Below are 12,605 nucleotides of genomic sequence, written 5' to 3' on the forward strand. Positions count from 1 at the left end.
GCGTTCACTAGGATACTGCGAAGATCGTGAGTCAGTAGCCTATCGTCATCTTTGCAGCCGACACAGAAAACACTTGTTTATTAATAAACAATTAAAATGTTTCATTGCAATAGTTTACATATTCAGAATCATTACTTTTGCTGGTTCTTAGTGACAGCTTTTAGGTGCCGTTTACATGAACGCGTCACTGCATCAGCACCAGAGAGAGAGAGAGAGATTTCATTTACTTATTTTTAGGAATTATAGCCTAATGAACAAACAAATATATTAAGAGCGCCGCCAAGTTGTATTGCGTAGAACTCTCTACCCCTGCACCACCACCCCCACCACCAGTCACTTTCAGACGAAACCTGCGCTCACTTTCCCCCTCCCATCTTTCCTCTGCCGTGTCATCCTCTCTTCCCCCACCCTCACAATTCTCATCTCTGGATGTGAATACCGCAACGGACACCTTATGCTCCACTCTAATCTCTTCTCTAGACATTATCTGCCCTCTCTCCTCCAGGCCAGCACGCGCTACTCCCTCTAACCCCTGGTTATCTGAGGTTCTTCGGGAACACCGGACCGAACTCAGGGCAGCAGAGAGGAAATGGCACAAATCAAAAGACGCATCTGACCTGAGTATGTATCAATCTCTCCTCTCTTCCTTTTCTGTTGATGTTCATGCTGCAAAATCTTCATACTTCCACAACAAGATCAACAGCTCCTCCAACACACGATTACTCTTCAAGACATTCAACTCTCTCCTCTGTCCACCTCCACCACCACCCGCCTCCTCCTTAACTGCTGACGATTTTGCGAACTTCTTCACCACCAAAACAACAGCTATCAGCAGTCAGTTCTCAGCTCCACACACACAGGAACCCAGACCGACCCCTTCCATAGCCAATATCCCTCTGTCCTCCTTTTCTTCGCTAACCGAGGAAGAAGTATCTACACTTCTCCTCTCCAGTCACCCTACCACCTGCCCTCTTGACCCCATCCCCTCACACCTTCTACAAGCCATCTCTCCCACACTTCTACCATCACTCACACACATCATCAACTCATCCCTCCATACTGGCACCTTCCCTACAGCATTCAAGCAGGCTCGGGTTACTCCACTGCTCAAAAAACCAACGCTAAACACATCATTTGTAGAGAATTACAGACCTATCTCTCTCCTACCATTCATTGCGAAGACACTTGAAAGAGCTGTCTTCAACCAACTAACATCCTTCTTGTCTCTAAACAACCAGCTGGATGTCAACCAATCTGGCTTCAAGAAAGGGCATTCAACTGAGACTGCATTACTGTCAGTCACAGAAGCCCTACGGATCGCAAAAGCTGCTTCCAAATCTTCAGTCCTCATTCTCCTGGATCTGTCTGCTGCCTTCGACACTGTGAATCATCAGATCCTTCTGTCCACCCTCTCATCACTGGGCATCACAGGAACTTCACTCCACTGGTTTGAGTCCTATCTCACAGGTAGGTCCTTCAAGGTCGCATGGAGAGGTGAGGTATCCAGAGCACATCAGCTGACCACAGGTGTTCCCCAGGGTTCAGTTCTTGGTCCCCTCCTCTTCTCCATCTACACCACATCACTGGGACACATCATACAGGCACACGGTTTTTCCTACCACTGCTATGCTGATGACACGCAGCTCTTCCTCTCATTTCAACCAGATGATCCCACAGTAGCTGCACGGGTCTCAAGCTGTCTGGCGGACATCTCCACATGGATGAAGGAACATCACCTGCAGCTCAACCTGGCAAAGACTGAGCTTCTCGTCCTCCCTGCCAATCCGTCTCTACAGCACGACTTCACCATCCAGCTAGAGTCATCATTAATCACCCCATCAAGATCGGTCAGAAATCTTGGAGTAACGTTTGATGACCAGCTGACCTTCACTGATCACATTTCAAAGACAGCTCGATCATGCAGGTTTGCACTGCACAACATCAGGAAGATCAGGCCTTTCCTAACTGAGCATGCAACACAACTTATCGTCCAGGCCCTGGTCATCTCTAGGCTTGACTACTGCAATGCTCTTCTGGCAGGACTTCCAGCATGTGCGACCAAACCCCTACAGATGATCCAGAATGCTGCAGCTCGTCTTGTCTTCAACGAGCCCAAGAGGGCCCACGTCACTCCTCTGTTCACCTCTCTGCACTGGCTACCTCTCGCTGCTCGCATCAAGTTCAAGGCACTGACGCTTGCTTACAGATCCATCACAGGCTCAGCTCCCTCCTACTTTCACTCACTCCTACGAGTCTACATCCCTACCAGACACCTACGATCGGTCAACGAGCGACGTCTCGTGGTTCCATCACAGAAAGCCACAAAATCACTTTCCAGAACATTCTCATTCACAGTTCCATGCTGGTGGAACGCTCTCCCCACCCTCATCCGGAATGCAGAATCCCTGACAACATTCAAAAGACAGCTGAAAACCCATCTCTTCCGTGAGAACTTAACCTTATAAAAAAAATAATAATAATAAAAAAAAATCCTTTCCCTTTGAAACATCACTTATCAGGCTTATGCTACTCTGAATAATACCTGAACTTCGTATTTTGAGCACTTCTTGCGTTGTTGTTGTTTTTGCCTCTTTATGATGACTCGCTGAATTTTTGTCCTAATTTGTAAGTCGCTTTGGATACAGGCGTCTGCTAAATGACTAAATGTACAATAAATGAACTGTTTGTGACTAAATAAATGTATGATAAAGTGTTTCTATTGGTATGTAAGTGTTTGGTCCAATTTTGAAGCTAGCATTATATAATATCTATATATATAATAGAGTATAATAGCTAAAAAATAATTTGCCCACAACCTAAAGTAGACATTTATTTGAGGAGTTGGGTGGTTCAAATTTATTTATTTTTTTAAGTGATCTGCTTCACCCTTGTAAAAAATAAGTGTTAAAAATAAAAATGGAAAACTATGTTTCTTTTAAAAAAGTTATTGCAGATAATACAAAATTAATGAAATAAAAAGCCACTTAACGAGTATACTTTCATGACCGTTTCTTAACAAACTATAATAAATGTTCATTTAATTTCAGTTAACATGATGCAATTAAGTGTCCGAAACATTATATTCAGTTTGCACCAAAGTATATTCTTTTAAAGTAGCCTATATTATTTTCATATAATTTCTCTTTTTAAAAGTATGATGAAGTGTACTTCTTTGTAACAACAGCCTGAATAAGTTCAAAATTATGCTGACGACGACAATGTTATTGGTGGTGATGATGATGATTCATTTATTACTATTTTAAAATGTGGACAAGAAAAATGATAAAGAATGGGTGGGTGTGACCAAACTTTTGACTGGTGGTTAGATGGCACTAGCTCCATTGTATTTTTCTGTTTCATAAATTATACACAGTTACTGCAACAATATCCCCAGGTTTGACTGCAGTGAAGCACAAGTTCTCTGTAAATGATGATGAGTGGATGGGTTTATTGACCTGTGACACAGCAGCCAGTGTCAGGGGCTCTTTCAGAGGAGAGGGCTGAGACTCTGAAAACACACTTCTCTTCACAGTACGAATAACATTACCATCAACCTCATCAAGAGGCAGAGCATCTGTAAAACACACAGAAGTTATTAAAACATATCAACGTGTAAAATAGCATGTTGGCACTCATATCTGTATCTTACCTAGTAGTTTATGTGATAATGCCAGTAGTATTTCTCCACAGTGTTTCACATTGCTATAAAAGTGACTCTTATCGAACTCTCTTTCATTACAACTTTCATTCTCACAGAATTCTTGTTCGTCCCTAAATGTAGCGATGGCGACGGCCGATAAAAATAAAAATAACGTGAAACCATGTTTTGTCATTACATCAAACTCACAGGCATATTTTTTTAACTATATATGTCCTGTACTTCCTTACATCACGTAACTAGAGGAAAACATCAGAACTGTCACACAAACAATCCTTCAATGTTCCACCAGAGGGCGCTCATCGGCTCAAAAACACGAATGCTCCATTTATGCAATATTCGGGACTTTTTTGTCTTTTTGGAAATGTATGCGCGTTATAAACCATAACCGATTAAATCTATTAATTGTATGGGTTTAGAAGCTGTCGTACTTTCTCACTATAATGATTAAATAAGCGTCTCTAGCCAATGATCAGAGACAACTGTGATTGGTCAACCTCCAATCTGTACTGTAACAAGTAACAAGTAACAAGTAACAGGTACCATGTGTATGGAAGCTTATGGGTAGCAATATTCAATTTGAAATGCAATATGTAAAATGGCAATGCATTTCTGTATTTAAATTTAAATTTCCCCATACATTTGTGCAACGTTTGGTGCAAAATGAAAATGAAAATTCAATTATATAATTTACATTTGCCATTTCATACAATAGTTTTAATATGTAAATTGAATACATATTTTAACACTTTATAAGTTGCAAAATTTAAATAAAAATGTATTACAGAAATGATTAGATATGTTTAACATGTTCATGCAAAAACTGTGGCAAAATTGTAATTTAAATTAATTTTTTTCTTCATTGCATTTACACTCACATTTAAGACACTTGCGATTTCCAAGCGCCACCTACTGACAGAAAGTGAATTTGCGTTTTCATTCAGTCCGTCTGCTGTTTTTGTTTTGTGCAGGTGTCTTCTAGCATAATTTCACAAAACAAAAGTCAGACCATTTTGTTTTTGCTTTAAATCTTGAAATTATACAATCTAATTTAAATAAAAAATAAATTATCATGCTACATGTGTGTAGCCTCTTTGTTTGCATCATGATTACATTTCAAATGGCTGGCAACAGATGTTATAGAGCAAATAAACAACAAATAAATTTGCTTAAAGGAAAAAATCGGCTATCGGAATTGGCCAATTTGCTTGAAAAAAATTGTTATCAGCAATAGAAAATCATAATCGGGCCACCCTAATAATAATTTAAAAAAAGAAATAAAACATTATTAACAGTCTTTTCACTGTTTTCACAGTTTTATTTTTCTAGTTTTATTAATTTGTAGTTTGTATGGTTAATATTAATGTAGGCTTATTGTCAGCGCACTAAGGTTTAAAAAAGGTAATTGGTATTATCAATGCTTATTGAGTCAATGTTTATTTTCTGTCACCCTCCAGAATGTCTGTTGCAAGCCAACCGTACAGCCGACCTGCTTTCACCCGGCTCATCTGAGTGGACAACCGCACAAACCGCCGCACAAAAACATGAAGTGTCCACAGATAAAGTTAAGATTGGGTCTTTCTAAACGACCACCATCAGTGCCCTCACTAATGTTGAGAGAACCTTTATGGCTCCAGTGGACGGTGACACCCAACTGTTTGAAACGGGTGTGGTTCATATTATTAAAAATTACATATTGTCCATGAAATTTGCGTGTACTTTTCTTGGTCCTGCATCCAAAAAATGCAAAACTGCTCCCTTTGAGTTGCCAGAGGAGGTAGAAAGCAGAAATGGCAAAAACAGTATATATCTCCCTGAAAGGACAAATTGAAAAAGTGAGTAAATTCATCTATCTATCATCTCAAAAATAGTATAAATTTAAGATAATCTCAGTCATAATTTTTATAGCTTTTGCATGAATAAGTGAAAGGTGATTACGGCTTTTAATACATACAGGTTGAATTATGATAATGTTTTGTGTAAAGACACATTTTATTCAGATTCACTGCCAATGTTGCACCCACTCCCTACTGCTCCAACACTCAACAATGGGCAAGCAATTCAAAGCTGCACACTACAGCCGTAACAACACATTTAAGCGTAACAACACACTTAAGCTTAACATACACCAACAAGAGCAACACTCCAAGTCTGGTAACACAACAGTCTCAGGCCACATTTACACATAGCCGGGTATTTAGAGAAACGAATATTTCTCCCCCTCCGTTTTCAAAAATAACATCGTGCACGCAATATCGTTTTCAAAAAAAGTTGTCGTTTACATCAACCCGCATAAATACAAAGGGGCGGCAGTGTAAGGAGAAGGATAAAGCCATGCAAGCCAATCAGAATCCTCAAAATCGACAACGACGAATAGCACGAGCGACTTCCTGTTCCTTTCAAAACAATAGACATGGCGCGAGGTTCGTTCGTGTGGACAGACAGCGAAGCAAATGCAAACAGGCCAAAAGCGTTTTCACAAAAGTAAAAATGAGTACCACTTTAACAGCATCCATGATCAAATAGTAGCCAAACAAACTCATAGACAGTATGGAACAAACTCTGAACATAGGGCGCTCACATGACGTAAGCATTTTCTGGCGCATAATGTGACGTTTGAGAACCTAAAACCCCGTTTCTCCCAGTTGACACGGCAACACATAACCGGCGTTTTCAGAAATCTCCACTTTGGCCGGAGTTTTTAGAAATAATCGTTCTCTGGGATAAAAACTGCGTTTTCGTGTAAATGACAGGCCAAAACGCAGGGAAATATCTGCGTTTTCCCATCGTGTAAACGGGGCCTCAGGCTCTTGGGAGAAGAAACCTCTCCCAGTCCCAGTCCCAGTCCCAGTCCCAGTCCCAGTCCCAGTCCCAGTCCCAGTCTCTCTCTCTCCCCCCCCGGCTCTGCTGAAATACTGGATCCTCTTGCCATTGATGAGGAACAGCTGGTAGGTCCCATCACCTAGATTAGGACAGGGAGGAGCACAAGAAATTGGACAAAAAAAAACCAAACAAAAAAACCTTTTAATATATGTCCAAATAGAAACTGTTATTTAAAATGGTAATAATATATCACAATACTGTAGTTTATAGCCTAGGCTACTATATTTTAATCAAATAAATGCAGGCTGGGGGAGCAGCGCAAGAGACTTATTTCAAAAACATTAAAAAAATCCACCTGACACACACACACACAAGTTTCAAGTTTTGAAAAATACAACAACAAACAGTAATATTGTAAAGTATAATAACAATTGAATTTATAATTAGCCTATATAGGATTATGTAATGGTTCACAAAATTCACGGTTCAATCACTGTCTGTTGTTGCATTGAGACTCTGGTAGGGCTTTATTTTGAAATTCTCGTCAGCAAAATAGAGGGAAAACAAACAATATTGACAATATTGTTTATAAAATGTTACTCACCATGTTCATTTATGGTAAATCTGACTGTTCCGTTGCGTTCGCACCACATACTTGATAATCGTGCTGTAAACATTGCCTACGCCAATAGAGCATCACAGTCCCGCCCACAGCCCGAGAGCGCTTCGGTGCCGGAAGTAAATTTCCCATTCATTTCTCCCATTGACGTTTTCGAAAATCCGTATCTAAAGAGTTTTAGAGCATGTCTGAGGATAACCAGCTACGGCTGAACTCATAGGCATACAACATATCATTTCGAGTGAAAAAACGGCGAGAAAATCCAAAAAAAGTCAAAGGTACAAGACTGTGTACATATTTTCATTTCCGAGCGAAGGAACTACTCATCCCATAAACCACCGCGCCTCACTGAAGTCGACTGAAGCCACAACCGCGAAAGAGCCTTTAGAGCGACTTTAAAATCTGACGACAGCCACGCGAACTTTTTCTTGTGCCGTTTATAGCAGTTCTTTCAGTAGTAATTGTGTAAATAGACTGGAAAGCATGGCTGGTGGTCCGCGGCTCACGGGTGCAGATCTGGCAGTCCGCGCGGCGTTCTGCTCATCAGTTTCAGCGGCCCACGGGCAGGTTGCTGACAAATGCCTCAACAATTTCCCACTTGTGATCCATGCTCATTTTATTCATGAAGTTATAGTTCATCCTTAATTTTAATAACATTTAATGTATTTTCTTAATAACAACAAGTGAAAATTAAAAAGTGAAGGTCAGCAAACCAGAAAGTGCATCATATTCAGTTTATTAACTTGCCATAAATTATTACACAAATGTTCAGTAAATGCATGAAGAGCTCTCTATGGCTCTGGGTATGCCTAAGCTAAATATTGTTTTGACAGTGGTATCATAAAATGCTTGATATGACTCATACCATATATGAAGACTCCTCGGTTCAAATGTCACATCAGTGATACAGTGCAAAAAAACGCAACAGTTTTTTTTTTTTTTTCTATTTATCTTGAGTCTTCACGAACTTTCGCGGGGTTTACACGAGCTCCACCAATCAGATGCATCACTGTGGGATTGTGGGATTGTTTAGGATTGTGGGTAATGAAGTACTTCTCCAAGACATCGCGAATAAAAGGCATTTATCTCAAAACAAGGTTAGTGCCCCATGAACTTTTGGCGGTTATATGAGCATATACAATCGCTTAGTACAGCCGTAGCTGGTTTTAAGTCTACCATGTATGGTTACGTTTTTATGGCTTATACCCCAACTGTCAATGGAGAAATTGTATTGAATTTTTACTTCCGGCACCGGCTGTGGGCGGGACTGTGATGCTCTATAGCAGGCGCTTATAATCGTGACGTGCGCCAATGGCAGCTGCAAAGGAGAAGCAATATGGGAAATACCGACTGTTTTAAGGAATAAACGCAGAATTTTTGGTTCTTGTCGTGTTTAACACAATCTACACTCGATCGCGCGAGGATATCCATCGTGAAAAATCGCAGCTTGAATTTTTTTTTAGTTACCATCGAAGTGAAAGACAGGTCCTTTCTGTGGTATAAATACAACGTACAACAAAACTACAACTCCCAGCAGGCCGTTGGGTCCATTGGCTGCGCGCGCACACACACTCAATAAATCAATCAATGACACTTACCCATTAGAAAACGCAAATGCATACGTCCTGGGACGGTAACACCAGTCAAATTAAATCATTCAAGGAAAATACATCTTTGCAGTGCATACACAGAAGTGCCAATAATATATTTTCACTGCATTTACAATTGCAGAAATAAAGCTATGAGATCGTTATTACAATTAGAAATCAGAAAAAAAAAAAAAAAAAAAAAAAAAAATTTTTTTTTATTTTTTTATATATGTCCAAATAGAAACTGTTATTTAAAATGGTAATAATACATCACAATACTGTAGTTTATAGCCTAGGCTACTATATTTTAATCAAATAAATGCAGGCTGGGGGAGCAGTGCAAGAGACTTATTTCAAAAACATTAAAAAAAATCCACCTGACACACACACACACAAGTTTCAAGTTTTGAAAAATACAACAACAAACAGTACTTTTGAACGGTACAGTTGGTTTCATTACAACATTTACACTACATTTATTCATTTAACATAACCTTTATTGACTTAGAAAATGAAGAAAATGACAGGCTAATTAATATGTTATATGAATTTGTGTTTCAATATGTGGCATCGTCAGGTTTTCATACCTCAGATTAAAACCCAGTGATGTCTAATGGTAACAAAATAAAAACGAAACTAAGATTATGCCCTGTATCATGAAGAAAACATAGGTTTATTTTGTGTTACATGACACCTATTGTTGCCTATATGAACAGTGCTAATTCAGGTTAAGAATACACTGTGACAGAGGCAAAACAATTTATTAAAATAATAATAACAACAATAACAATAATGATTATGACGACGCATGCAAAACAGAGAGAAAAGACTCAATTCTATTCGAATAATTACACAATACCACTGTTACGTTCCCAATTCATTTTCTAGGGGCAAAAGGGAAAGTCGCTTTAAAGCTAAAATGAACAGCGACAAAGAAAAGTTAACCTATCTGAGTCCCAGCACACAATACACAAAGTAAGATTTCCAATACATTTATTTACAATAAGTGATAAATACAGTGCAAAAAGAATCCTAAACAAACAGCTCCAAAAGAAAAAGAAATGAAGCCTGTTCTTCAGGAGCAGGTAAAGCCAAAACAAACAAAAGATCTCACTACCCGGTAGAAGGAACACCTAATTGACCTACAACAATCAACACAAATAAACAACAGAACTCTTACCTTACTTCCTAACTAACAAAAAACAGGAGAAAATGAGAAAAGAAAAATGGCACCCACTCCCTACTGCTCCAACACTCAACAATGGGCAAGCAATTCAAAGCTGCACACTACAGCCGTAACAACACATTTAAACGTAACAACACACTTAAGCTTAACATACACCAACAAGAGCAACACTCCAAGTCTGGTAACACAACAGTCTCAGGCCACATTTACACATAGCCGGGTATTTAGAGAAACGAATATTTCTCCCCCTCCGTTTTCAAAAATAACATCGTGCACGCAATATCGTTTTCAAAAAAAGTTGTCGTTTACATCAACCCGCATAAATACAAAGGGGCGGCAGTGTAAGGAGAAGGATAAAGCCATGCAAGCCAATCAGAATCCTCAAAATCGACAACGACGAATAGCACGAGCGACTTCCTGTTCCTTTCAAAACAATAGACATGGCGCGAGGTTCGTTCGTGTGGACAGACAGCGAAGCAAATGCAAACAGGCCAAAAGCGTTTTCACAAAAGTAAAAATGAGTACCACTTTAACAGCATCCATGATCAAATAGTAGCCAAACAAACTCATAGACAGTATGGAACAAACTCTAAACAAAAAAAACAAAAAAATTTTATATAAGACAATACAATACAATACAAATCTCCTCAGAAATAACATTAACTTACTCCCCTGAAAAGAACTATCAAATAAAAGTATTATCAGAAATTATATGATGCTTTCAAAAAGTATATATCCTCCGATGTCCTTCAAGAATATAGGTCTCCTCTCAGCAATCCAGAAAAGCTTCAAATTTGCAAGTTTCGGCCAGAAAATTCTCCGCAAAAGTCAGTCTGTTAATTCGCCTCGTCTCTCAACCAACAGACAGCGGTCGATCGTTGAGCAGAGAGATACATGCAGATCGCAGAATTCATAAAACGCGTCGCCATAGCAACTAACATTCGAATCATAACATGCACGCACGCCCAGACAGCGACTGGTTCGAGTGTAAATATATATGCAGTCAAAATTCATAACCTACATAGCAACTAAAATTCGAACCACGCATGCACGCGCACATCGACTCTGATTTATTAAATAATTGCAACCTTAATGTTGACGTTTTCTTTAATATGATTTTCATTCTTTCAGACCAGTTTTATTATTAAAACCCGTGGAAAATGCGCGCAAAAAGGCACAAGAGAGAATAAATCGGACATCATATAAATTAATAATTAAATTGGCCCTTTTCCACATATATATCAAGGCCAATCAGCTTTCAGTATCACTAATACACCATCCAACCGGTTAGTAGTAGTAGTGGTGAAGAAATCCAAATTATTTTTGAATTCTCTATTAAAATTGTTCACAATTGCTACCCAGTTGAGTTAACTATAAACGTGCTAAATTTGCTCTGCAAGTGAAAGTTGTCTTGTGGTGCCATCTTATATATATTTTTTGATAATATTCATTATCAATGTCAGTGGTCTGGTGTTACGGAAAAATTCAGTATTACTTATATTCATTTGTTTCCAAACTGTTAATTTCATTTAATCATCTGTTTCTGTGAGGGTTTTCTAGCAGCTGAAGGGGGGGACAAGCAAAACAAACGTAATAAAAGCAGATGGGCCAGGAAGATAGACACCTAGGGCACGAGAAGGGATCCAGGCAGGAGAATGCAGGAGGTAATTTAGGTCGTAAACGAAAGCCTTTTGGTATCTCAGAGACAAAGAACAGTTTGACCAGCCAAGGGGGGTAGAAAACCAGTTGAAGATATCCCATATCTTTAAGGAAAACTGCAGAAACTTGGAAGGAGGGGTCATGATGACAGAGAAAACTGTATAAAATGTCTATGTTTTATTGGGTCACCAGGCATTCTGTTTCAAGGCTGGGTGGCTGCGGTCTGTGGAAAGAATCCTCAAAGAATAAACCTTTTCTCTTTATAACAATTTTGCCTCTTGAAAGTTTCTTACACCTTTGATGCTGTTTTTATTAATCTCTGAAAATTGCTCTTACATCATGGTCACTTCAAATTATTACTTTGGTTTCACTTTATTTTGGTCCATTTAAAAAACAGCCTAAGCGAATGTTATATTTGTTTATTTTTCTGATTCATCACATTACAATAAAATCAACTGTATTTAGATGGGAAAATGATTCTCATTTGTTTCATTTCATTAGCCTCCAGACTTGCTTAAAAAAAAAAAAAAAAAACACACAGAATCATTAAAGCAATTTTTGTGACAGTGACGTCATATAATATTATAATATTGAAAGTATTGATTTTAGAAATATATCTTATTACGTATGGTATACATAACATATTGTGCTTTTTATTTATTTATTTAAATTACAAACATTTCAAGTAGCCTACAATGCAACAAAAAACAAAATGAATACAAGGCACTGTAAATACAATTCAAAATGTATAAACCAAAGAATAACAACAACAACTAAAGTATAAATGTACATAATAATAATAAAATAAATACAGAAATGAAAGTTTATAATATCAGGGCAGTTATATGTATTTGAAAAGCTTTAAAATTTGTATTGTTTTTATAAGCTTTTTGTTTTGTGATCTCATGTTTAAAAGATCTTCTAAGTATATGTGAGATCAGTGTTATAAAAGGTAATATAGGAGGGTTTCTTTTGAGTTATTTTTGTCTTATGGATATAAAACTTCGCCAAAATAATTAAAAGATTAATGATATAATTTTGTTTTTCAGAAAAAGAATTCACAAATCTAAT

The sequence above is a fragment of the Leuciscus leuciscus genome (assembly GCF_965113295.1).
Source record: "Leuciscus leuciscus genome assembly, chromosome: 11".
NCBI lineage: Eukaryota > Metazoa > Chordata > Actinopteri > Cypriniformes > Leuciscidae > Leuciscus > Leuciscus leuciscus.